Genomic DNA, 25,404 nt, shown 5'->3' on the forward strand with positions numbered 1-25,404 from the left:
AATTTTTTTTCTTAAATCCTAGCAATCTTAAAATGTATTATGTTACAGTGTTCCTAAAGTACTGCTAACCCACTGTTTTTTTCAAGGTAATGCAATGCAATGTTTTTGCAATGTACTGAACTATAAAAAGTTGTGATAGGCCATATGATGAAATATAATGCACAGAAACCTGTAATATAGGCTTACAAAAAGGAATGTTTATGTTTTTTATTAGTAGCCAGTTAAATGCCAGTGATGTCATACATAGAAGTACTGTTTACAAAAACAGCCACTAAATTACAATACAGAATGATGTACTTTCAACTGTAAATAACAAGGCCAATTACATCAAGTGATTCATGTTTGTGAGTGAAATATTAATTTCATACATAAAAACAGAAATGTTATTTATATGTAATTTTTTCTCCATTATGAGAAAGCTTTAAATATGTTCTTAAAATCAGGAACAATCTGCTAGGGTATAGGCTGATGATGATGTTGACACCAATACTTCCCTTAAAGATAGGAAGTGGAAGTAGCAAAGCCACAAAAATGTATTTCCAAGAGGATGACTGTACAGACATAATTACTATTACTTCTATCCTGCACTTACATAGCAACTTTCATCCAAAGATCTCAAACCATTATAAAAAGAATATTAAATATATTATTCCTATTTTCATATTGGAGAATTTAGGCATGGAGGGGTTAAGTGATTTGTCAAGATCATAGCAGCAAGTCACTTGCAGAGTCAGGAAGAGAAATTTGACCTCATATCTGCCTTAACTACAAGACCAATGTGACTTTTTTCAGGGTATCCAGAACTGTGACCTTGTTAGCCCTCTGCCCTAGCAAAAGAGAGATTTGCTGGTACTAAACTGAGTAATAACTCCCTGCCATCCCAGTTGGTTAGCTTGCCAGAAAAACTCTTGGGGACATTAACAGCCTTTACTTTGCCTTACAGGTAACACTTGGTGCACCCCAGTTCCTGAACCTTGTGGAAGTGCCTTCCACTGCAGTATTCAGCCCCTGTCACTGGACACTCTCAGAAATTACCAAATCTGCTGTCTCCAAAGAGACAATACACACAGCAGCCTGTTAGCTTAGCTGAGGATTCACACTTTAATATTACAGAACTGAGATAAATATATAGTAAAACCAAGAATACGTTTATTAAAAGTGAATAAAGATTTAAGTGATACTAACCAAAGAAAACAGAAACAGCAAATTGCTACAAATAAAACAAAAGTATAACTTGCTTTCTAGTGACTAAAACTTAAGCAGCTACAGTCTTTTCTAAGGCGGTTTCCCACCTAAAGCCACATCTCAGAGTCACTAGCCCACATGGCTGGGGATCCACCAATCACTGATACAGAAGGCTCTGACTACTTTGTTCACTCAGTGATATATAACCCAGAAGTTCGGTCCCCTTCTTCTTATAATCCAGAAAACCTTTAATGTGTATTCTTTTGAAGTTTATCCCTAGACAAAGTTCTTCTCCCCTGCTGACTTTTCCTGTTGACTTAGCATGCAAACAAAGCTTACTTTGTGTTGGCTTTTATCATGCTCAATTTACACCAGAGACATAGACAGACAGGTAAATCAACATTCCTTTGTCTAGGAAAACCTTGTCTATCGACCCTGCCTGGTATGTTTGGTTTAAACATATTTTCAGTATACCCATATGACTTTTCAATTGTTACCCATACATACATCACACAATGATTATGATGACCAGTATGATATAAGCTTTCAACTGATACCTTACACAATATTCTTTACAGATACATACCATGAGAGCAACGGATTAGGTGTAGTCAGTTTCTCAGGCCAGATAGAAGCCACTGTTTGTCATATTCTGAGGTGCAATTCAGACCAGTGAGAGATTGTGTCACTGTTTTATAACCCCGAGTTCTCCAAGATACTTCTGCTACTTGTGGCTCCCTGTTCTGATTCAACCACTTTGAATCCAACAACCTGCCAGCAGTTATTAGAGACATACTATTATCTTTACCAGACCTGTTAACGTAAGCAGATGACCCCAACGCGCCCCCAGTCCCGATATTTCCAAACCACTGTGCTCTGTAGTGTCCAGCCCACTTCTGCAACATTCAGAGGAGTAATAAGATCCGTTTTCTCCTTTAAAGGGACAAACCCCATCAGCTTGCCTTATTAGCTGGGGTTAACATTCACTTTCATTCAAATAAATTTTAACTGGCTTAGTTTAATAGTAAATCAAGTTTATTAACAAAAAGAAGATAGGCTTTTAAGTGAGTTCAGGTATGAGAGATGAAGTTAGAAATGGTTACAAGCAAATAAAAGTGAAAACACACACCTAAAAGTCTACATCTTAATTTTCTAAGGTACAGGCTTTGTTCAAGATGGCTTTTCTCACGCACAGTCTTCCAGCAAGATGGTGGCTGATCCCCACCTTGGTGAGGTTCTCTTTCAAATGCCCAGAAGTGCTGTACCATTTGTCTTCTTAGGTGGAAGAGATAACTTGGGGGTTTCAGCATTTCTTTTTAAACTCTCATGACCCTTTGAAATTCATTCTTCTGAAGGTTACACCTCAAAGTAAAGTTTATACAAGCTGTAAGGAAGGTGACATGGAGTCTCATGGTAAAGTAAGCTCCATGCTGTTTCCCACCCCTCTGCTGATGTTTGCTAAAAGGCAAATTGTTCCGTTCCCTGCTGTCTTGATGGTCCTGTTTCCTGCTTATATGTAAATTGAGGTAAACCCACATTCCTTTCTTTAGGAAAGACCTGTTCACAAACTCCCCCTGACATGCCTGGTTTAAATCACAAGGCATATTTTATACAAAGATTACAACAATATCATGTAGGGTGTGAATACTTGGGTGCTCTGGGTCACACTGTTATATGACAGTGAACCCTTTTCCAGGAGGCACTTCTAGTAGGGGTTCTTAGGGTCACATGCATGCTGCCGCCAGTCTGCATAACATGGAACCAAGTAAAAACTTATGCAACAATGAAATATTCACAAGTTTTTAGTGATCTAGTACTAGGAGAAGATATTGGGGGATGCTGGAGGAGTGTGTATGTATTGGGAGGGGGCATTTGGGGAGTGCTGGAGGGGACTGCATGCCCCCTCCAGCCCAATCACCCACACCAACTTCCCCCCAGAGTCCAGCTGCAGGGCCAGACACCCGCACCGCGCCCCCCCGACAGCGCAGCCACGGGACTTGCATCGCCGCTCCCCACCAAAACCCAGGCGCGGGCTTTGCTCATTATTTCATTACTATCCTGCCAGACAACGAAGACCTGTATCTGCTGATAGTGGGGGAGGGGGCACAACTTAAGGGTTCCGCTGCCCCTGGTACATCTCGAGTCACGTCCCCAACTCTGCAGACCCCTTACTCTCAGTCTCTCTCTTCCCAGAAAGCAGCAGTGTCTTGCTCTTGCCTCTCCCCACGGGATCCCAGCTGCACCATGTCACTGAGCAGGACCAACAAACCTGGGAACTGCAGCCCGCCCGCACCCTAATAGAGACCAGAAGTTCGTTCACACCAATTCTGTGGGGGGAAAATGAAATTCTGCCCAGAACATTGATTTTGTGCAAATTCTGCATTGCACGCTGGCACAGAATTCCCCCAAGAGTAAGGTTTTACACATACAGAAATGCAAGCATACTTTTGTGTATGCACTTTTTAATATACACCTTAATCCTTCTGCTTTAGTACTTTCATCTGTAAAAAAGGAATAGAACAATTTACTTTTAAGTGAAGATTAATATTTGTAAATCACTTCGAAGTTAGAATATGCTGTATAGTGGGTTAAGCATTATTTTGACTATTTCCCCTGAACATCCAAGAAAGACCTGTAGCTGGAATAGTTAGAGAAGTATTTCCTGAAGTCTGTAGCAGAAAATGGCCTAAGGATTGTCAGCGGGTGAAAGTTTGGAATTTTCAAATGTAACTTGAATCTCTGAAGGAATCACAAAAAGAAAAATCTTTCCACACTTTTTCCTGGAATTTCCTTAAGAGCTTGATCACTATCTAGAGCTCTAAACTACATATTCACTGGGCCTGGCTTTACATAATAGAGATACTCGGAGGCAAAGAAAGCAACAATTATTATAAATATATGTTAGCACTTACCTAGCATACAAGAATCCCTATACAAGAATCTCTATACAAGAATCCCAAAACACTTTGGGAACATCGTGAGAGTTTCTTCACATGAAGGAGAACAAGCAGATTTGAGAGATTTCAATTACTTTATAGTCTCCTTTTCTAGCTTCATTTTGAGAATGACACTACCATAAGGTCCAGTTAAGGAGGTACCTGCAGTAACTATACGGTACAGGATATGGCCCTCATGCCAATGGCTGCTGATTTAAGCCTACCTTTCAAAAGGAATTTTCTACTTTTGTCACAAGTTCTAAAGAGGTCCAGCTCTATATCTAGATGGTGGTGATGGTGCGGGTTTGTTATTGTTGTTGGTTTTTAAGATGATGGCTGTGACAGAATGTCAGGAAGTTGGTATAAATGAGTGCTGAGGATAAATTTTCTAATTTGTAGTTGAAACCTAATATAATTTACTGAAGCTCAATTAACTGACCTGTTGTTCTCCAAGGTAGCCATTCCAAGACCACTATGTTTTCAAGGGACACAAGAATCATTATCTGTGATGACTTTAACATAGAGAAATCTCATTTAGCAGAAGATGAGTATGTCCAAGATTGTGTCAACAAACTATCATACGGTCATCTCAATCAGCCCCATTGTACAATCTACAGTGTAGAGAACACAAATCAGTCTTCAGGAAAAGAGGAAGAAATCTCTTAGATGATAATAAATTAGAATCAGTCCTCATAACATAAATCTGAGCTTTAACTCTCCCTCTTCTGAAGATTTCACTGTAGGTTTTTGTTTTTTGGGTTTTTGGGTTGTTTTTTTTTAATATCTTTGGGAAGAACCATCAGAGAAAGAGGAAGATGTTCCTGTGTGTGGAATTTTGTGTTTACCCTCCTGGTCTGTAACAGGAAATATTTAATGCAGTTCTTTCCTGAAAACTCTTCCAGCCAACAACCATTTCAGTTATATATTAACCTAGATTTTAGTGAGGAGGCTTTTGTGAACCTGTAGATTCCAAGCATTTTCAGTGATATTTGAAAGGAGATGTGCTTTATAAACTCCTTAGCAGCATAACTCTGAAGGGAGGATGAGGTCTTCTTGGAAAAGGCCCTGCCTTTGAGGAGGGGATTCTTAGTATAGAGAGAGAAAGTCTCTGGTGCTACAGCCATTCCCTCATTCTTCAGTGCAGCGTGCACAGAGTCTGCAAAATGGCTTTGTAGACTATCTGATATTGGGGATACTTTTCCCCTTATTACTCACCTTTCTTCTCTCCAGATCTGCCATTTTGTGGTCCACTTAAATCATATAGTGATTCATAGATTTTAAGACTTAAGGGAGTATTGTGATAATCTAGTCTGACTTCCTACATGAGACCGGCATCAAATCCATAACTCCTGGCTGAGCTAGTGCACACCTTTTAGAGAATTCAAGTGATAGAGAACCCCTCCCACCCCCGATCGCTACATAATTTGTTCCAATGGTTATATGCTCTCTGTAAAATATTAGCACCTTATTTCAAGTTTGAATTTGTCTAGCTTCACTTCCAGTCATTTGATCTTGTTATGCTTTTGCTAGATTAAAGAACCCTCTACTGTCAGAAATCCTCTCCCAATGTAGGTACCTACAGACTATGATCAAGTCACCTCTTAACCACCTCGTTGTCAAGCTAAATATATTGAGTTTCGTTAGTGTCTCAGTATAAGGTAGGTTTTCAAACCTTCAGTCATTCTTGTAGCTCTTACTGTATTTGAATTTTCACATATAGTGCAACCACTCTTCTGAAAATAGTTTAGGGGGAAGGAAATAAGAATGTTGATTAATCTAATTTAGGGACTGTTTTGAGAGTCAACAACATTAGTATATTTTAAAATGAAAACATAACTAAATAAGCTATATATATATATATATATAAAAATTTGACACAAAAGTATAAAAATAATTTAGTAAGCAACTAAAGACTCAATAAGCTGAGCTATAATTTAAAAAATGACAAAAAAGTTACTATATAGCAACTCACTACCAAGGCTCTTACATTAATTATCTGGTCAGCTTTCAGCAGTTTAGCATCCAAATAAGCAATTTTTTCATTAGCTTCTGATCACTTAGACCATTTACGCAGGATTGTAGAATCCTTAGTTTTACCTGCAATGAGAATAATACATATAAAATCAGGGCTTTATCTTGAGATCCATTCCAAAATATCAGTGTTTACCACAGGTCATAATCCTCGTTTTCCTTACTCCATCAAGCTTTATGGGCCAGTTTTCTACGTATTTTTACACTTCTAATTTTTCTAAGCACTCAACACAATATTTATCAAAATAAAATAGAAATCAAACTTTTGAAAGAGTAGCCCCAAGCAACTACTAAAAAACAGAAAGAAGATTTCTTACTTTTATTAGAATTTTAGACTGAACTAGAGGCTGAAGGTTCTACAGTGTATTAGTAATGCAGTTTCCTTCAGGATATAGCTTTTGGAAACTGATCAAGACAAATTTTAACTCCTATTCAATTCAAAGACAGTTTGCCAAGCAACCATCTTTTCCCCATACAAAATCCTTTCTTAAACTGATTTCTGCCTCAAAGCCTAGAAGAAGTGAATAAAATTAATACATTTGTTTACTAATGAATCATAACTCATTGTGTCACCACATCGTATAATTTATATTACCCAGTCCAAATCTATCCTATTTCCCCCTTTAGTTTGCTCTCACTATCTTTCATTCAAACTCTGGATTGAAAACTCTTTAGAATCATAGACTATCAGGGTTGGAAAGGACCTCAGGAGGTCATCTAGTCCAACCCCCTGCTCAAAGCAGGACCAATCCCCAATTTTTGCCCCAGATCCTTAAATGGCCCCCTCAAGGATTGAACTCACAACCCTGGGTTTAGCAGGCCAATGCTCAAACCTCTGAGCTATCCCTCTGCCCCCCAAGTACTTTAGGGTAGGATCCTTGTCCCTTTTGCAAGGTTCCCACACCTTTAATTAGCTGTCATATAATTATATTATATCATTCGTTCAAAAGCATCTAGCGGTCCAGATTTGGCCTGCAGTCTGCCTATTGTCTATTCCTGATATACACCCTCAGTATAGAAAGAAACTGAAGGATATCAAAGATACTGAAGCCTTAAAGTTTACCAACAACCAGTTAAATTTCTACAGAAGATAAGCAGTTTGCAACAAACTTGGAGCCTACCACTAATTTGCATTTGTTTATTCATTTACACCTCGTAAAAAGCAATCATTCCGATTTGGTAGAGTTTTGTATTCACCGAGTACAGATATAAAGGACTACATAATTAATTAGGCCCCTAATGGCTCCCATAATGGAAATGAAAGAGATGTTTAATATTTGTACAGTTCAGTCATCCTCTACAGAGAAGAGGTGCAAGGAAATCCAACTCATATAAAGGCATCATTTGGTACTTGGTTTTTGCAGGATCAGTTGGAACATCTCTCTTTTTTCCCAAGTGAAGAACTATTCCTATAGTACAGAAGCTAATGTTATTTCCCAAGTACTGTAATAATCAACAAAAGCTTGTATAATAAAGAGAATAGTAAAGGCAAGTTCTAGGTTCTGAATGTTACCCAAATTAATTAACTAGATAAAAAAACAAACTTCCCTCCAAGAACCTGACTAATCATTGAATTCAAATGTTAATAATTATTTTTTTTGCGGGGGGGGGGGGGGAGTACCATAAGGATAGAAAAACAAGGAATGAGATTAGTTGCTGAAGTCAGATCAAAACCAGGGTTTAGTCAATAAGTTTTATTTTGAGAGCCCGTCTGGCAGTCAGAAATGAAAAAGTAATATGTTAGCACGTATTATATCAATTATATGTAATAAAACTGCATAATACCAACTAGAATTAGCAATGTTTTGTTTGTTTCAATACAAATTCAGTGAGAACACAGTGTAAAGAGAGAATGTTTTTCTTTAGCCAATTTCATATAGAAACAGCTAAATGTATAAATGTAATGCTATATGAAAAGAAAAAAAAAGATATATTCTCAACCATAATGTTGCATTTACTTAAACGCACATCAGAAAATACAAAGACATGGATTCCAAGAAATATGAAGTCTGACTGATTACAACATTCAAATTAATGCAGTGTGATAATTTGAATAGAAATCTTGAGAAAAGAAAGTATATAATAGCTCCATTTATGTTATTGTGAACTGACTCAGCTATACAACTTTTTTTGTGTAGAGATTCTGATATCTAAAAATCAAAGTCATTAAGAGGAAGGTGGTTGTGTCAAAACTAAAACACACACTCTGATACCCAAGACTATGCCCCAACTAAAAAACAAACAAAAAATCATTCTTCTATTTGTTCCTCCCACCCTAGAACAGACAAAGACAGAACTGATTTCTTCTGTTGCTCCACAGCAGATCCTCAGCAGCAACTGCAGTGAACTGTCATTATACAGGTAAATTTAACTCTGGTGCTTCCCTTCCACAGAAGGGGCAGAAAAATTAAACAAAGGTCACATCATTTCTACTTAGCTAATGCTGGCTTCGTATTTACTTACTAGTAGCAAGCGGGACAATAATTGTGAAACTTAGTCAAATTTTCATATTCACAGTACAGTAGATCCTCAGAGTTATGAGCCCAAGAGTTACAAACTGACTGGTCAACCACACACCTCATCTGGAACTGGAAGTATGCAATCAAGCTGCAGCAGAGACCAAAAAAAAACCCAATCAAAAGGAAATACAGTACAGTACTGTGTTAAATGTAAACTACTAAAAAAAATGAAAAGAAAGTTTAAAAAAGATTTGACAAGGTAAGGAAACTGTTTCTGTGCTTCTTTCATTTAAATTACGATAGTTAAAGGCAGCATTTTCCTTCTGCAGAATAAAGTTTCAAAGCTGTATAAATCAATGTTCAGCTGTAAACTTTTGAAAGAACAGCCATAACGTTTTGTTCAGAGTTGCAATCATTTCCATTCCTGAATTGTTCATAACTCTCAGGGTCTACTGTAAGTACATTTTATTACTCACCCAAAATAGGAACACTTTGGTCAGTATGTTGGGGTTAAAGTCTCTAAAAACCATAGATTAAATTCAGCCATGGAATAAGCTTGCAGTTACTATTTACTTTAATAGGAATTATATCTGCTTAGTCCAGGGTTGAATGTGATCAGGTAGGGTCCAGGACAGGAGGATAACGTTTCTTGCAGAAAATAAAGAATGGATAAATTATAGCAGCTGCTGACCTACCCATTTATAATCTCATTTAATCTCTGGGAACTCTCAACATAAATATCTTATACTATTTTATGTTTCTCCTCATCTTTTGACCTTGCCACTAGCTATTAATAAAAAATTGACTCTAGTCTCCCTAAATCAGACCCATTCTATCATCTTCTGAAACACACAGCTTTCTCAGTCCATGTCCTTTCTCTTCAGAATCCATATTTGCTAACCCTGTCCCTCATGATACATCTGTGGACAGCTCAGCCCTATCTTTTGTTTGCCAACTGGTCAATGTTCAACGCTATAAACTCATACATCCTTCCTGACTACCCACACTGCTTTGTAAATAAATGGTTTCTGTGATCTCAAATCCCATTTGTAATTGTCTGGAGAGTGGCAAGTGATCTCCAAGGTATGCAAATAAAATATGTGTCAAGTCAACTCGGTCTATAAAAACAGTCTCTAGGGTATAAAAGCTTATATTATAACATAAATATTAAATTAAAACAGAAGGCCCTGGGTAGCAGTTAGTGTCTCTTATATTAAGCTGTCCATGCTGCCTAGCATTTGGTCAAAAATCTAAAAAATGGTTACTAACCTTCCATAAGTGTTGTTCTTCAAGATGTGTTCCACATGTCCATTCCACTCTAGGTGTGTGTGGGTGTGGGTGTGTGTGTGGGTGTGCCCTGAATACAGTTGCTGAAAATTTTTCCCTCAGTGGTACCAGTTGGGGCAGCTCGAGTGCTCTCTGGTATGCCACGCTCATAGCACCGATATAAAGCTCCCAGCTGACCTCACACCTCCTTTCCGGAAACTCCAATGTCAAGGGCAGGCGGGTGGGTCATGATGCAACACATCATGAAGAAAAACAGTTATGGAATCTTAGTCACCATTTTCTTCTTCGAGTGATTGCACATATGCATTCCACTCAAAGTAACTCCCAAGCAGTTGAATAGGTGGAGGGATTGGAGTTCACGGTCACACTGATTGCAGGACAGCTCAACCAAATTTCCAATCATCTCTGGACTGCTGAGTGATGGCATAGTGGGAGGAGAATGTGTGCACCGATGACCAGGTCACTGCTTTACAAATATCCTGAATCTGCGCTAGGATTTGCGCTAGGTATGCTGCTGAAGAATTTTTCAAGTTTGTGGAACGAGCAGTCAGGGTAGTCGGAGGCAGAACACCCACTTGACTGTAACAAGTACAAATGCATGAAGTGATCCAGAACAGAATTGTCTGTGAAGAGACTGGGAGACTATTCATCCTGCCTGCTACCACTATGAACAAGCTGGATGGACTTTCTGAATGGTTTAGTCCTTTCTGTGTAGAAAGCTAGGGCTCATCTAATGCCCAGTGAGTGAAGGCACTGTTTCTTCCTATTTGCATGCGGCTTCGGGTAAAAGACAGGAAGATAGATTGCTTGATTGCTATGAAATTGCAAAACCACTTTTGGGAGGAAACTGGGGTGAGGATGTAACTGCACATTTTTTTTAAAGGTCTGTAGAGAGGCTCTAGATGTGATGGCATGGAGCTCCGAGACTCTTCTGGCCAAAGTGATGGCCACACAGGCCTTGGCTATGGCTACACTACAGAGTTTTGTCAACACAAGTTATGTTGACATACAGCCACCACGATAATTAAACAGCTGTTGCATGTCCACACTATGCTCCTTGTGTCGGTGGAGCGCATCCACAACAGCAGCTCTTGCATTGACAGAGAGCAGTGCACTGTGGATAGCTATCTTACTGTGCAACTGGACGCAGGGTGCTTTTGGAAGGGTTTGCAATGCCTCATGGGGCAGGTACAGCGTCACATGATGAGGGTTTCTCAATCCCATCATTCCATGGGCATCCTACTAGATTGCCAGCTGCTTTTCAAGTGCCCTGGTAACCTGCAAACCAGCCATCCCTGTCAGAAAGCATGGTTCCTGCACTGCTGTTCAGTATTGTGCTGTGCATTATGAACACAAGGCTATAAAAGGAGCCCAATGGGGGGTTATTCGGCTGGGGGATGCCTTGATGGAGCATATTAACAATGAGCCACAATAATGTGTGTTGCTGTAGTGTGCTGAGCCTGGAATTGTTTGTTTGCACTGTGCTATGAACCTTGTAATGATTGCTGTGTGCGCCAAAAAGTAACAAATTTGAAACCACTTTTAAAAGTAGCACTCGATAATATGCCCAAACTGACATGGCTGAACACTAACACGAGAAGCCCACAGAACTGTGAACGTGTATCTGGGGGGAAGGGGTGGGAGGGGGGAGAGGGACGAGTGCGTGAGAGGGAGCATGTGTGTGTGTGAGTGAGAGAGAGAGTGTTGGGGAAGTGTGTGTGTTGGGGGAGAGTGAGTGTGTTGGCACGCTGTCTCTTTAAGTTCAGACAGCAGCTGGAAGCAACCAATCCTGAGGCAGAAGCTGGTGTACAGACAGCTGGTGTCCCCCTGTTTCCCCACCCCAGCTCAGTGGAGACCAGTACACCAGCAGAGGAATGGGGACACCCCGACATCAGCCCCTGCCTCACTCCCTGGCTCTGCAGAGAAAAGCAGTCACTCTCCGCCCAGGCAGCACTTCGTCCTGCCTGCCTGCTGCTGCAGTCCTAGTGCTGGGGAGAGCAGGATTCCACATTAATGTTTTGATGCCGTGATTCCCTCCGAGTTCTCCCACAGCCTCTTTTTCCCCACAGACCAAGAGATCCACCCTCCCCTGTAGTCCAGGCAGGAGTGCGTTTGCTGCCAAGAGCCAGCATGCTCAGCTGGTTAGTAGCTATGTGAGTTCTCCACGCTGAGCAGTTTCAAAATTTGAAAGGGGAGCTTTGAGAGGAGAGGGGGGTATACCTGTGTAGCTGGATGCAAAGCAGCAGAGTTCAAAACAGTGAGCAGAGCGGTCATGGTGGGCATTGTGGGATACTTCCTGCAGGCCAGTTACGGTGACGTAACAAATGCAGCGTTTACACTGATGCTTTGTCAATCTAACTTTGCCATAAAAAGCTCTATGCCTCTCATCAAGTCAGCAAAGCAGGAGAGTTTTGTCGATGGAAGGAGCATCGTAGTGTGTACAGTCTACTGTTTTGTTGAGAAAAGCTGCCTTTTGCCGACAAAACTGTGTAGTGTAGACATGGCCTAAGAAAACAGCTTTTCAGGAGAGGTACATTAAGAAACACATTGCCGATGGTTTAAATGGAGGACCCATGAGCCTTAATAAGACCAAGTTCAGGTGCCAGGGAGGAACAGGCTCTCTTACTTGAGGGTAAAGCCTTTCTAGGCCCTTCAGGAATCGGACAGACATGTTATGTGGAAACAAGGACTGGTTATCCAACCAGGCTCAGAAGGCTGATATTGCTGCAAGCCGAACCTTGATAGAAGAGATAGCTGAGCCTTGCAGCTTCAGGTGTAATAGATACTTGAGAATTTCTTGTAAGGATGACCGCATGGGCGAGACCCCACGTTGGGATGCCCAGACAGAACACCACTTCCATTTTGAAAGGTAAGTAGCCCTGGTGGAGGCTTCCTATTACCGAGTAGGACCTGATGAACCTGCTCCAAGCAAGCCTGCTCTCTGGGATTTAGTCATGGAGCTTCCACACTGTTAGGGAAGGGAGCTCAGGTTCACATGGAGCAGCCAACCGTGACCCTTAGACATCAGGTCTGGGTATAATGGAAGTGGGATTGGGGTCACTACTGAGAAGCCTAACAGAGTGGTGAACCAGTGTTGACAGGGCCATGCTAGGGCTATCAGAATGACCCAGTCTCAGTCCCGCTTGATCTTTAACAGTACTCCGTGCAAGAGCGGGATGGGAGGGAAAGCGTAGTAAAGGTGTTTTATCCATGGTAGCAGAAAGGCATCCATGATAGACCCCAGACTGTGGTCATGTAGGGAGCAGAATTGATGACACTTTCCATTGTACTGAATTGCAAATTGGTCTATCTGGGGAATCCGCCACTGCTTGAAAACACCCCTCACCACATCTGGGCAAGAGGACCACACATGGTGACTGGAGGAAGTCCTGCTGAGGTGATCTGCCAGTTCATTTTGCGCCTGCGACTAGAGCCATTGTCGAGTGAGGGCATATAAAAGGAACGCCTGCACAAACAGTGAGAGGATTCAACTACCTTGAGGGAGACAAGGACCCTACGGAGATACTGTGAGTGTAGTGTCCAGATGGTGGCGGTTTGGGGAGTACACTGAGGCCAGCCATGTCTGGAGGGGCCTGAGGTGTAACCTGGTATGTTGTACCACGTAAGTGCATGAAGCCATGTGCCCTAAAAGCCTCATTCAATTTTGGACTGTTGTGATGGGATGACTTTTGAGGTGTGTTATCAGGAATGTGATTGACTGGAAACGTCCTTCTGGGAGGTAGGTACTGGCCTGAGTAGAGTTGAACAGAACTCCAATAAACTCTATCCTCTGCACCAGAGTGAGGGTAGATTTCTCCCCATTTATAAGAAGGACTAGGGCCTTGAACGATGACTGGATGAGTTGAATGCTGGATGCTATCTGAGCCCTGGACCAGCCCTTGATTACTCAGTCATCTAGATAAGGGTAGACCTGTACCCCTAACATCCTCAGGAAGACTGCCACTACCGCCACACATTTTGTAAACACCAGTGGAGCTGCAGACGGGCCAAAAAGGAGAATGATGAATTGGTAATGCGAGTGGTTCACTACAGATCTGAGGAACCTTCTGTGATCTTGGTACATCTAAATATGAAAAAATGTGTCTTAAATCGAGGGTAGTGTACCAGTCCTCGGGATCCAGGGAGGGAATAATGGATGCCAGGGTGACCATGTGGAACTTTATTTTCTTGAGATAGCTGTTAAGTTTGCGCAGGTCTAGAATTAGTGAGACCTCCCTTGGCTTTTGGGATTGGAAATAATGGGAGTAGAGCCTTATGGCATTCTAAGGAACCTCTTCCACAACTCCCACCCAAAGGAGAGATTGAACCTCTTGGACCAGAAGTTCTTCATGAGAGGGGTCCCTGGAGAAGGACGGGGACAGAGGGGAGGAAGGAGGAGTGGAAATAAACTGGAGGGTATATCCCACTTCCACCATGCTCAATACCCAAAGGTCCATGGTGATACAAGGCCCTGCACTAAGGGTTTGTAAACAAAGGAGAAACAGAGCCTGGCATCATGGGAACTGGTACAGAGTCCTCGCGTGTCCCATCAAAATGTCTGTTTAGAACCCCCTGGATGTCTGGGTGGGGCAGGCTTTGACGTTGAGGTAGAAGGGGTGCTGGCCTATATCTAAAATCCCTGCTTCTTTTCTCTGTGGATCCTGCTGGACAGAATATCAAACAAGCTGTTGGGGTCTGTTGTGCTTCCTTGAAGTTGCTGGTGTGTACAAACCAAGTGTACTAACCAAGAGGACTTAAGGGTCTCCCTGGAGTCTTTTAACCCATGAAGTTTTACATCAGTCTGGTCTGAAAAACTCCCTCAAAAGGTGGGTGCTGAAAGGTTTGCTGGACCTCCTGCGGGAGACCTGAGGACTGAAGCCATGAAGCCTACACATAGCCACTGCCAAAGCCATGGACCTGGCCACCAAGTCAGATGCATCCAAAGCAGCTTGCAAGAATGCCCTCGCTACTGATTTTCTCTCATCCACCAATGAAGAGAACTCTTGCCTGGCCTCTTGTGGGAGCAAGTCCTTGAACTTCTGCATGGAGTCCCACATGTTGAAATCATATCTGCCCAGCAGCGCCTGCTGGTTTGTAATCCTGAGTTGTAACCCCTAGTAGAGTCAACTTTTCTACTAAATAAATCCAATTTTTTGGAGTCCTTTGCTTTTGCGGTTTCACTCTGATGACCTGTAGTTCTCTTTCACTGGCAGCGGATACTACCAGGGCTCCTGGGTGTACAAGAACTCATAACTCTAGGCAGGAACAAAGTACTTTCGCTCACCCCTTTTTGAAATGGGAGGGATGCAGGAGTCTGCCCCAAGGCTTTAACAGGGTCCATAATGGCCTCATTGAGAAGCAGGGTCACCCTTGAAGTGCCCGCAACAGCTAAAATGTCAACTAAGCTGTGGGAGGATTCTTTCATTACCTCCACCTGTATGCCCAGATTTAAGGCCATCCTTTTCAACAACTCTTGGTGAGCCTTATAGTCATCTGGGGGTTTGTGACAGCTGCTTCTGAAACAGCCTCATCAGGGGAGGAGGAGGTGGACAGAACCGGTTGTGGACACACTTCCTTTCTTTCGACCTGGCAGGATCCCATTGAGCTGTCTCCTGTAATTCTGTGCCAGGCTCAGTACATGAGTCTGGCCCGGTTGCAGTTGGATGGGATGGTGATACCCTTTGTTCTGAGGCCACCGAATAGGAGCACCTAGAGTAAGCTCCGGAAACTGGGGCGAAACCCCATGGGTTCAAAAACAGCCACTGGACCACCATAGGTCCCCAATGATGACCTGACCATGCACTCAATGGTATCCCTGTGCCAGGTACATGGCAGGGTAGGAGTGTCTGGGGGAGCAGCGGGAATGACTCCTCGAACAAGAGGAGTAAGACTAGACCTCCAACTCAGAAGACAACGACGCTATCCAGTGACCATGGAGGTACAGATTCCACCAGTGCCAGGGTCTGTGTGCCGTGGTGAAGACGGTACTGAAGGGCCTGGTACTGAACAATGACCAGAACCAATGGGTTCCTTCCTGATCACCGGCACTGATACAGCTGACTTTTGTACTGCCAGTCATACCGGAACCAACAGTGATAGAAGGTCTCTAGCAGCAGCAAATGCCTCTGGCATGGTTGGCACTGAGATAGTGTAGGTACCACACTATATCGCAAATGTAGACTCATCTGGTACCAGACTCGATGGTGCCTGCATGGATGCCTGAGTCAATGATGTGGACTTCTACAATACTGAGACAGAGGAGTGCCCTGACTTAGGTTGCACTCTACTCTGATCCTCATGCCTGGCCGTCTTCAGTGCTGGAGATCGTCCCCTCTTGACTAGCTATTTTTTGTGCCTTTTCCTAGGCACTGTGGAGGGTGAATGGTGCTGGGACTCTAATACAGTAGGAACAGTGTTCCTTACCAATGCCAAGGCATTCTGTGCAGTCAGATTGGCCTGGCTCAGATGGAGGTCTCAGTGCCGCCTCCATGAGCAAAAAACTCAGCCTGGTCTCCCTGTCCTTCTTTGTGCAAGGCTTAAAGTCTCTGCACATCTGGCAGCAGTCCTCCTTGTGAGATTCTCCCTGGCACTTCAGGCAGATTGAGTGCAGATCACTCAGCCTTGTTGCAGAAAGAGCGGGCTTGAAGCCTGATGACCAAGGCATGCCTTGGCACCAGGTAATGAACAAAAACTCCATTAACTCAGTAAGTTACAAACTTATACTAAAACTGACTAAAACTATTTAGAAATAGCTGACTGTGTACAAATACACAAAAGACAAGAGAGCTTGCCAAAGCAAGGATAACAGTTCTAGCAACCGTCACAGGCGATAAGAAGGAACTGATGGGGTGCAGGATCAGCTGGGTGCTTTATGCCAGCGCTATAAGCGCGCGGCACCAGAAGGCATTTGAGCTGCCGTGGTGGATACCACTGAGGGAAAATTTTCTGATGACCGTGCTCAGGGTCTGCACACGCTTAGAGTGGAATGCACATGTGCAATCACTCAAAGAAGAACTATAAAGATTAAAATGAAAAGATTAATTTATCCTATTGTAAAGATTCCACATATATTTTAGTAAAATCAGTTGCTATTGAAGTCTATCACCATGGCAGCTAAAATGGCTAGATAGGATGCAACAAATAATCAAAGACAACTTTCAGAGGAAGGAAATTATTTGGGGAGGTTTGTGGTGAAGAACCTATATCTGAGCAGCCCCACCTAGGATCCAGTAAAAATGGAAAGGGTATGTGAGTACAAAATACTCAAAATGTTGTAGGGTTTTATGTGTTTGTCTGGACTTTGGGTGGTGGGTTGTTTTCTTTGGTTGGTTGGTTGGTTGGTTGGTTGGGATTTTTTGCATCAAACAGTTTTTCAATTAAACTTAAAGTGAAACAAAAACAAAACCTTTCTACCTTGCTCATTCAGTTTTAGAGTATGCTGGGTCAAGACAAGAATCATATCTTCATCTGTGACTAGATCCATTGGAACAAAGACTTAAAGCTAGGTGTTGGCAGTGTATTGATGGCCCTGGAGCCTGTAGCACTTAACTAATTGTCCAAGAAGTCTCATATAAATGTTGAAAAGGGATGAAGTCAGGATCGATTCTTGTGCAATTCTAAAAGTGAAGACTCTTGGGAGGAGGAGGAGTTGCCCATCACAATTCTCTGACATCTATATAAGAAAAACAGATAATGTAGTTTATCTTTAGTAGCTCGGGAATTGAATGCAAGTCTATGGCACTCATTATTTGATTATATAATAAACTGCAGATATAACCAACATACTATCAGGACTGAAATTTTTCCTCTCTCCATTGCCACAAGGAGGGCATCCATGTAACAGAATAGTCTCAGTGCCTTTTCCTCATCTGAAGCATCACTGTAAAGTCTCTAGTATACGGACACTGACTAAAATGATGCACTTCTCAGAAGCCTCAACTAAGAAAAGTGAACAGAGGAAGGCAGGAGAAATGTGGAGTTTCCATTGTTATTTTGTCACAACCTTAAATGTTATTTTGAAGCATTTTTTCTATTAAGTTTATTCCTTTTAAAACAGTACTATATTAAACTAGATTGGAAAGAGAAATAAAGCCCATCATTTATTATTTTCATTTTCACTTCTGTTTTCTCTATTTCAACAAATTGAAAGTGGTTCCCAAGAATGTCAGTTGTAAAAACAAAAATCAAACAACATTCTTTTTACATAATTATTTCTTTTTTTAAAATACTGGTTTCAATCCAAGTTGAATTTTTAATGGTCAAGCTATAAACTAATTAATGACAGTGCTGAAATGTGGGCATTGCTATAGAAAATCCTGTCTAAAGCAGAAAAGCACAAGTGGCAATATGGTAACACAACAAGATAGTTAGATATATGAAACACAGACTCAAAGACAAAGAGAAGAGAGTGAAGATATGGACAGCGAACAGGAAACAATCTTTTATACTACAGCCAAGTTGATGTGAGAGTCCCATGTGATCAACCCAGGCATTAGTGCTTTGTAAAAGCATGTAATGACTACAAGTTGCTCCCCTCAAGGGGTGAAACTGACCTGAGACTGGTTATCATTGCTGCCACAATTCTGGTAAAATGAGCTTTAATTTAATCCTCAAGTGACAATCCCAAGAAACACACAAAGACAACTAGAGTATTTTAAAATAATTCTTCAGAACTCTAACAGACCTAATATGTTGGTATCAAAAGGAAAAAAAAATGTAGGGCCTTTTCAAGGGTTTATATCTATTCAAAGTAGAAATCAAGACATTTTGTTAAATCCACTTTGTGAAGCATGGCCTCTCCAATACTAGAAGGAAAGATAGGAAAGTCCACTGATGAAATGATTGACTGATGCGACACTCAGACACAACCTTAAAAAAAAAGCCAACCTCTAAGTACACATACCATCTGATCTTTATCAGACCTAATGAAGGGTAGATCACTAAATATTCCTACTAGATAAGTTTGTGTTAGGACAATTTCTTAAACAGAAGTTGTGATGGCCCTCATGATTTAAAAAGCTCTCTGTGCTCTAACAAGGACAGAGTTCATAATCCATAACTGAGGAAAATGTTCTTTAATTATGTTTTTCCTTTAATACATAACACTTATAGATCCATAAATCTAAACAAAAACTCTCACCAAATTAGAGTTAAGATTACTAAAGTAATTCACACAGCCCTAATGCAAAATGTATAACTAACATTAAAAAGACCAGAATGACCTGTTTACACTGTTACCTAATTTCTGTCATCCTTACAGTGCATATATTCAGTTAACTTCAGTGTTGATGTGAAAAATCACCTTAGACATTCACAAAGAAGGTGTCTTGACTTTGACTCACAAGTCATATTTAAGAATACTTCAACACAAATAAGTCTTAATTATGTAATTAGAAGGGTATAGAGAGTTTGTAAGCACATTACACATCATCTACATCTACAGGCCTAGAAGTTCACATAGAAAACCTTCTGTACCTGGTATATACGTTATAATATACCTGTGTTTTCCCCAGTGTCAAGCTAGGTGTGCAGGAAGGCCATTCCACTGTTACTCACCTCCTAGTGTGCACAACAGAGCTCCTCTCCTTCCAGCCTTAAGGAGGAATATGGCTCTCCTCCTGGCTCTTACTCCGGTTTGCAAGAGTTTGAAGGTTCCCTACTTCATTCCTTTGGAAGTGTACACATGAGCTTATGTTTCCAACCTAATGAGATAATTAGCAGTGTAGTTAGCAGCTCCACTTTTTATTCCTCTCTCAGAAGAAAAGACATTTGAAATTTTAGATGCCAGAGTTTTAACATCTAAAATATTAGATGAAGGTATCTGAAAAACAAGTTAGTATTCTTTGGCTTTTATGATGCTATTAAAATCAGTTTTGAAGAAAAATGGTAATAAAAATTATTTTAAAAAGTTTATCAAACTAAATCTTCTCCCATAAATTTCAACATTTAAAAAGAAGGCATTAGAGGGTTGTGAAAAAATGTTAGACACCAGCCATAAGTGTTTTAAAAGTAACTATTTTAGCTTTCTGGTGTTCTTAAATTGCTGAATATATTTCCTTGCAAATTTCCAAAATATTAAATTTCTCCCTAACAGTGGGGTAACTTGGCTATGATCATTGGTTGTTTTTATGCCTAACAAAGTGGAGCTTTAAGTCCTTTTTAACTAAAAACCTGAATGTAACCTTAAAAATTTAATTACTACCAACACATAGTGTTAGGTATAAAAAGTAAAAAAATGTTGGTGTTGTTTAATATGTTTAATTAGGTATTTTAATAATGTATTTCTGAAGTAATTGTAAGTAAATCACTGGCTTCAATAGAATTTAATATGGAGTATATGAACTATGACCCCTGGACTCCATCTTTGTAAGCAAACTTCTTTACAACTTAGACAATGGAGTTCTCTGGCTCCAACCGGACTGAACCAGCTTTTCCCGCCAGAGCCAACCCCCAACATTCTATTCCCTCAAAACTTTTCCCGCCTTAGAGAATATATAAGATCTTGCTCAGCGCCTGCGCAGTGCTGCCCATTCCAGCGGCAGCGCATGCACGGTCAGGTCTGCCCAACTCTCCAAAGCTAGAGAGAAGAGTACCATTTATCCCGCAGCAAGGTTGAGAAAGGAACAGCCGGTCATCACTGTCCCCGCCACAGCAAACCGAATCCTTTTTACCTGTGGAGGGTCCTGCTTTCCTGGTGTCCATAATCCCAGAGGGTCTCCCTGCCTGCGACGAAATCCAGCAGTCGTCGGGACTCCACAGCGGTCCTCCTCAAAGACTTCCAATTAGCTGGAGAATAGAAGGTCCTGGGCCTCGCGTCTGTGCATAGTGTCCACTGCGTCTAAATCGTAAGAAAGGTTTCTGTATTGAGGTTTCATTTATTGTTTTTCTGAATGCCAAGGGAGGTTTTGTGAGTCTGAGCTTCAAGCTCCTAGAGCCAGTCACGGAATCACTGTACAGTTAAGTTTGTGTTTCATCCCCCGCCCCCCCCCCGTCGCAGTTTTCCCAGTTACCTTTACTCTTAATCACTTACCTTTGTTTGCACCATATTACCTTGTCTTTTCTTCATTTTTATTACATCATACAGGGAGGGAGGGACACCCTTATTGTAAGCTAAATCCACCGGCGACAGATATGGAAGGGAGTCGAGTCTGTTCTTCTGAGAAAAGGGTCTTTCCTTTTATCTCCCCTCTACCATTTCTAAGTTTTCCTTTCTGAAGCGTTGCTTTATTCCCCTTGAGGTAACAATAGTAAGCAGCAAATACAGATCTATTTTAAGAAGAATGATATATTAACACACCTTTAATACGTTGCTAAATACAAAAAAATCTTGTGTAAGAAAATAAACTAGACCTCAAGTGTCTTTTTAATTCCCTTTCTACTGAACACTTTGGGACCAACATCCACTCATTCTCAAAACTAATCCATGTCTGAACTAAAAAAGTGTATTGGTTTGTGTGATCAATTAATGTAGATTACAAAAACTATTCATGGGACTCTTAAGCAATATCAAGAACTTCTGTACAAGAGACTTCTAAAAAAGGTTCATGCATCAATCCTTAGTCCACACAGCCTTTGCTTTAGCAATAATTTGTTTTATGTTGTAATAACATATACTTTTTGGTACATCACTACGTGATCCAAAATATATATATTGTCAAATCATAAATTAGGGTGTAAACTGTTTATTTAAAATAGGGATTGAAGTCAAGCTTAGTACCTCATACATAACACAAATTCTAACTATGCTCCTTTGTGTAGATTCACCAAAGGAGACTTCCCTCAGAGAGAGCCAGGTTCTGCTTTTCTCTGCTCGTTGTGCTCCACGTAAAGTAAATGACCATCCATCCAAATATAATTTTATTAATAATGATAATTTTATAAAGATAAATCAGGTTTTCTCACCTTCCATTTTGTTAATGGAGAACTTCACCACTGCCCACCACCCAAAACAACCATTTGCAACGTTTCTCTCTTGCCACATAACCTCAGAGGGTATGTCTACACTGCAGCTCAGAGCAAACCTCTCAGCTCAGGTAGACATACATGCTAGTGGGGGCTCATGTCAGCACACTAAATATAGCTCTGTTGACATTGTGGCACCTACAGAGGCTCAGGCTAGCCCATTGATCCAAGTTCAAGTGGCTAGGGTAGGCCTGAGCTTGGGTGGCTGTTCTGAGCCTCTACCAGTGCTGCAACATTCACACTGCTATTTTTAGCTCACTTACTTGAGTTCCTCTAGCATAACTCTGTCTACCCAAGCTGAGAGCTCAGTCTCAGCTGCAGCATAAACATACCCAGACCAACACATATGCCAAGAAATCATCGTATTTGGATCTGGCTGGTAATTGCATGGAAAGCCATAAAAAAAATTGCATGCCCTGCAATAAGTGTGTGATTAATGACTGGATTAGTGTCCCAGCATATAACAGACTGCAGCATAGATGAGTAACATTCATTTGATCTTTAGCTTGCAGAATAATTAATAACGGTGACTGTATAACCTATCCTGAAGGACGATCCCTCACTCTCACAGACCTTGGGAGACAGGCCAGTCCTCACTTACAGACAGCCCCCCCAACCTGAAGCAAATAACCACCAGCAACGACACACCACACAACAAAAACACCAACCCAGGAACCAAACCCTGCAACAAACCCCGGCGCCAACTCTGTCCACATATCTCTTCAAGGGACACCATCATTGGACCTAACCACATCAGCCACACCATCAGGGGCTCGTTCACCTGCACATCTACCAATGTGATATATGCCATCATGTGCCAGCAACGACCCTCTGCCATGTACATTGGCCAAACCGGACAGTCTCTACGCAAAAGAATAAATGGACACCAATCTGACATCAGGAATTATAACATTCAAAAACCAGTAGGAGAACGCTTCAATCTCCCTGGTCACGCAATAACAGACCTAAAAGTGGCAATTGTTCAACAAAAAAACTTCAAAAACAGACTCCAACTTGAAACTGCAGAACTGGAATTAATTTGCAAACTGGACATCATCAAATTAGGCCTGAATAAAGACTGGGAGTGGTTGGGTCATTACAAAACCTAATTTCCCCACACTAATTTTCCCCTACTATTACTCACCCCTTCTTGTCAACTGTTTGAAATGGGCCACTCTCATTACCACTACAAAAGTGATTTTTCCTCCCTTGGTATCCTACTGTTAATTGAATTGTCTCATTAGACTGACCTCCCACTTGGTAAGGCAACTCCCATCTTTTCATGTGCTGTGTATTTATACCTGCTACTGTATTTTCCACTCCATGCATCGATGAAGTGGGTTCTAGCCCACGAAAGCTTATGCCCAAATAAATTTGTTAGTCTCTAAGGTGCCACAAGGACTCCTCGTTGTTTCTAATTGGGGAGTACTGCATATAGCCGGAGGATCCTTCCCAGATAACAGAGACTCAGCACCGGGCCACAAGCCATCATTGCAACTGCATCACAGCCTGGCCCAGAGATCTCACCACCAGCGGTGTCTACAACCGGGGAGTCCTGCCAATAGCAGGGGACCAGTCTCAGAAAGCAGGGACTCAGCATCAGGCTGAAACCATGCATCAGACCTTGAGTGTGTTTAGTTTGTAGGGTTTTTTTTTATAATCTTGTTCACCTGCCACTCATGCACAGCTCTCATGATACCACTCTTCTGCACCATAACATCTGTCCTTCTCCTACTGCCTCTCTTTCCCCATTGGATTCATCTCCCATTAATGCTTACACATACTCGTCTACAGTTCACACTGCCTCTACTTGCTCCTTATCCCCTGTCCACCCTGATCTCCTCCCTCCTCCAACCAGCACAAATCAAGGTCCCACATCCGCAGGCTCATCCTCACCTCTGATAACATTTGCCCCAACTCTGGCCCTCCTTCAGGTCTCACCTCCTACACCCAACCCTGCCATCACTACTGCTACTCTCAAGCCACCATTCCTAACCTTACGCTCATTCCCCTTCTTTATTCCTCCCTGCTCCCCTTCTCTTGCTGTCTCCATTTCAAAAAAAGATCACAGCCATTTATAACCTATTCATCTCATTCCCAACAGGTCCTGGCTCTCAGGGAGACCTGGATACCTTCGTCTGACTTTGCCTCTTCAGTTGCCCTCTTTTACAGAAACCTCTTCTTCTCTCATGCTCCCTGCACTGGATCAGACTATGGTGGGGGTGTTAAGCTTCTTTTCTCCTGTTTCTGCCGCTTCTATAGATTCATGGATGCCAGGGCCAGAAATGACCATTTTGATCACCTCCTCTGACCTCCTGAATAACACAAGCCATCAAACTTCCCCAAAATAATTCCTAAAAGATGACCCTTGGTAAACTGTTCCAATGGTTAATTACCCTCACAGATAAAAATTAACACTCTCTTACTAGTCTACATTTGTCTAGCTTCAACTTCCAGCCTTTGGATCATGTTATAACTTTCTCTGCTAGACAAGACTACAGAGTCCATTATTAAATATTTGTTCTTTGGGAAGGTACTTATAGACTGTAATCAAGTCACCCCTTAAACTGCTCTTTATTAAGCTAAATAGTTGGAGCTCTATGAGTCTATCACTTTAAGGCATGTTTTCTAATCCTCTATACATTCTCCTGGCTCTTCTTTGAACCCTCTCCAATTTAGGAATATCCTTCTTGAAGTGGGCACACCAAGACAGGACACAGAATTCCAGCAGTGGTCAAACCAGTGCCAAATACAGAGGTAAAATAACCTCTCTACTCCTGCTTGACACTCCCATTTATGCATTCAAAGATTGCATTAGCCCTTCTGGCCACAGTGTCGCTCTAGAAGTTCTGGTTCAGCTGATTATCCACCACAACCACCAAATCTTTTTCAGTCACTGTTTCCCAGGATAAAGTCCCCCATCCTGTAAGTATGGTGTATATTCTTTGTTCCTAGATGTATGCATTTACACTGAACTATCTTAACATATATTGTTTGTTTGCACGCAGTTTTCCAAGTGAACCAGATCATTCTGAATCAGTAATCTTCTTCATTATTTATTACTCACCCCCAATTACTGTGTCATCTGAATACTTTATCAATGATGATTTTATGTTATCTCCCAAGTCATTGACAAAAATGCTAAATAGCATAGGACCAAGAACCGATCCTGGAGGGACCCCACTGGAAACACACCTGCTCAATGATAATTCCCCATTTACAATTACATTTTGAGACCTATAAGTTAGACATCTTTTAAGACATTTAATAGATGCTATGTTCGTTTTATATTGTTCTAGTTTTTTTAATCAAAGTGTTGTGTGGTACCAAATCAAATGCCTTAGTCTAAGCTTATTACATCAACATTATTGCCTTTATCAACCAAACTTGTAGTCTCATCAAAAAAGGTATTATGTATGTATGTTAGTTAGTATGATCGAATCTATTTTTCATAAACCCATGTTGATTGGTATTAATTATACTACCCTCCTTTAATTTTTTATAAATCGAGTACCATATCAGCCGCACCGTAATCTTGCCCAGAT

The 25,404-nt window shown here is 41.4% G+C and overlaps 2 long non-coding RNA genes across 2 annotated transcripts; both read right to left on the bottom strand.

Annotated features, from left to right (window-relative positions):
* Window positions 1-1,883: 1,883 nt before the first annotated feature.
* On the bottom strand, window positions 1,884-17,367 carry LOC141982279 (uncharacterized). The gene is made up of 3 exons (XR_012638007.1): window positions 17,312-17,367; window positions 6,109-6,218; window positions 1,884-1,956 (listed from the first exon to the last, which is right to left on the bottom strand). It is a non-coding gene; the product is annotated as an uncharacterized LOC141982279 (long non-coding RNA).
* LOC141982278 (uncharacterized) lies at window positions 17,368-20,833 on the bottom strand. Its single transcript, XR_012638006.1, has 3 exons — window positions 20,569-20,833; window positions 19,454-19,599; window positions 17,368-17,570 (listed from the first exon to the last, which is right to left on the bottom strand). It is a non-coding gene; the product is annotated as an uncharacterized LOC141982278 (long non-coding RNA).
* Between the last annotated feature and the right edge of the window lie 4,571 nt (window positions 20,834-25,404).

The sequence above is a fragment of the Natator depressus genome, chromosome 2 (assembly GCF_965152275.1).
Source record: "Natator depressus isolate rNatDep1 chromosome 2, rNatDep2.hap1, whole genome shotgun sequence".
Lineage (NCBI taxonomy): Eukaryota > Metazoa > Chordata > Testudines > Cheloniidae > Natator > Natator depressus.